Genomic DNA, 3,080 nt, shown 5'->3' with positions numbered 1-3,080 from the left:
TAAACTGCAAACACTTTCGAGGCTATGCTTTAAATAAGATGTAAAAAACGAATAGCTATCCCCTGATAGTAGTAATACTACAATTCATAACTCCCCACTCCTAATATCTTAATGAATAAATGAACGAATGGAAGAGTTGAAATGGTACAAAGTAGTCCTGATACACCACAAATTAATAATTATGCTTACTAAAAACCGACACACCTTCAATTAATAACTATACTCACTAAAAAGCATCGAAGAATATGCTAGCATAAATAACCTAGCTAAATTATGAAAGGAGCGATACTCTTGTTATCCCTCAACACCATCTCAAATGCTACCATTTAATACTAAACTAAACGAACAGAATGCATAATATGCCACCAACTGGATAAAGGTGAGTGCACTTTGCATACTTACTAATTAAACACTCGAAAATGATTAACTAAAATAATCTATGGGTCTAACACGCTTGTCATTGGAATCTTTATATATACCTACGAGAAGTATTATTGTAAAGCAGCGTTACGTAAGGAAATCTACCATGGAATTGATGCCAAACGATAACTAAGTATTCTAACTAGAAGGCTTTGGGAACAGAATGCTCCACCAATATAAACAAATATCTGCTATTATGTACTTGCTTGCATGTATATGGTTTGGAAAACCCATCTCTATAAGGAATCATATAAACTTAGAAAATAGAAAGTGTCCCAATAAAATGTATACATTCTTCCAATGACCATAAAACCAAGATTTATGATAAGAAAGAAAAGTTTCATACACCAAATACTGTGAACAAATATAAAAACCAGTTAATTATCGAAAGTGTTCAAATTATTAACCATTGTGATCCATGAAAAGCTAACAACACTCACTGATTGAATCGAAAATATTCCTAATCAGTTATATTGGTATGTTGACACATCTTTCAATGGTTGCTTTCAACTCATTAATTGTAGTTCGTTTTGTGGTGTGAACCCTGTTTTTAACATGTCCCACCCACTCCTAAGAAAGAGAAAAATCCATAGGGGTCAAATCCAGTGAGCGTGGACAGTCATCCTAACTATCTGTTTCGCAGATGACTATCAAGATATGCTCTTACGTCATGATAATAGTGGGAAAGTGCTCCATCCTGCTGGTTGGTTGGTTGGTTGGTTGGTTGTTTTTGTTTTACGGCATATCAACCCTTTTCGGGTTATTTAATGCCGAATCCAAAGATTTTAAAGAAATTTTTTTTTAAATAGAGTATATTTGTTGTTTTCACGTCAGTTTCTATTTAACCCATAGTTGGGACCCTAACAGGTACTACCACTCCGGGTCAGAGTGGACCTGGGAGCAATGGTAATTAAAGGGTGGCTCCACACTCCCCAAAGCCCACAAGCTGGGGCCTCACCACTGGATATAGTTTAAGGTCATATCCAGGACCCCCATTGAGGGACTTTTACCCTCTGCAGGGGGGGGGGCAGTCGGCATATTCTAATGCCCCACCGACAGGGCCGCCATCCTGCTGGAAGTGCCATTCTTTATTCTTAAACATCTCTTGGGAACGTAGTATAGCGTATTCATGTAACAAGTTGAGAGAATTTAAAGAGTGCATACATTTTATTGGGACACCCTGTATATTTATTTCCAAGTATTGAGGAAAAGATAAACAGCCCAAATGAAAGATTGGCAATCATCGAAATTAAGTTTATAAATAGATAAGAAAACCTCTGCTTGTGTAATTACTTCAAACACCGCGGTAGAGTGGAAAATATAACTCCCAGTATAGCACCTTTATTTACATAATATAAATAAGCCTGTATATTCATTCATTGACAGTTATTTTGACCATAGGGGCATATATTTTATAAATAAACAAATAGATAAATAAATGATTTAAAAACGATTTAAATTCATGAGACACCTTAATGTTAAGCCTTAAACTTCAGTCATTTTTTAAAATCAAAATCATGTAACAAATTTGGATCCAAATTTAAATAAGGATACGAGTCATAAGGTTTAATAGCATTATATCTTTAATCTTCGTAAGAGAACATAGTACGAGATAACATTGGATTAAAAAAAAAAAAAAAATTAAACTAAAACATATACGCACATATGTAGCCAAAAATTTTTACGTAAATAAAGAAAATGCATCTTTATTTGTAAATGAGCACTATTTATAAACACCGGAGTTTTATCGGATTGATATCTAGGAAACCACAGGAATAATAATAATAATAATAATAATAATAATAATAATAATAATAATAATATATATATATATATATATATATATATATATATATATATATATATATAATTATGATTAGTTTTTTTTTGGAAAAAGAATTCCAGCAGAGTGCTCAATTAAAAGGAAAATCCAAATTTTAAGAGCGTACTTATATTTTGTGTACAGAAAGTTGTTAGTTGAGACAGATCATTGGTACCGTCGGTTTCAAGCCCGATAATAAGGCCCGTTTAAGGTATCCTTATCAAACTCTCTTCAGCCAATATTCGTCTCTATATATATATATATGCAGACAGCCTGTTTCGCTGTACCATATCTCTTCAGTGCAGCTAAACAAGTCGAGTTGACAGACGGCGCTTCTAATCCCCCTACTCTGGTATCTGCAAAATGTAAGCAAAATCTCATATATATATAAACAGCCTCCTTCAGTCTTTGGCAGACTATAAATACCCACCGTAGGGGTGCCTGTGTGTGAAATTTTTGTGGCAGGAGGTGCGCAATCTCCAACCACACCTCTCCTGAGGTCTACATTGTTAAATACCAGTGGCAAGTGAAGTGTATGTTCAGGATGACTGGAAACAAATGCCGGGATAAGCGGAAAGAATATACAGCACCCAGAATTCCCAAATGGTCACCCATCTAGTACTAACCAGTCTCAACGTTGCTTAACTTCGGTGATCTGATGAAAACTGGTGTGTCAACGTGATTATGCAATATATATATATATATATATATATATATATATATATATATATATATATATATATATATATATATATATATATATATATATATATATATATATATATATATATATATATATATATATATATATATATATATATATATATATATATATATA

General features: G+C 33.0%; 1 pseudogene; it reads right to left on the bottom strand.

Annotated features, from left to right (window-relative positions):
• Positions 1-2,820: 2,820 nt before the first annotated feature.
• On the bottom strand, positions 2,821-2,937 carry LOC145246190 (5S ribosomal RNA; annotated as a pseudogene).
• Between the last annotated feature and the right edge of the window lie 143 nt (positions 2,938-3,080).

This window comes from Euprymna scolopes, chromosome 23, assembly GCF_053919585.1.
Source record: "Euprymna scolopes isolate OS-2025 chromosome 23, ASM5391958v1, whole genome shotgun sequence".
In the NCBI taxonomy this organism is placed as follows: Eukaryota; Metazoa; Mollusca; class Cephalopoda; order Sepiida; family Sepiolidae; genus Euprymna; species Euprymna scolopes.
Note: the sequence above shows the minus strand (reverse complement) of the source record. Positions and strands in the feature narration are given on the sequence as shown.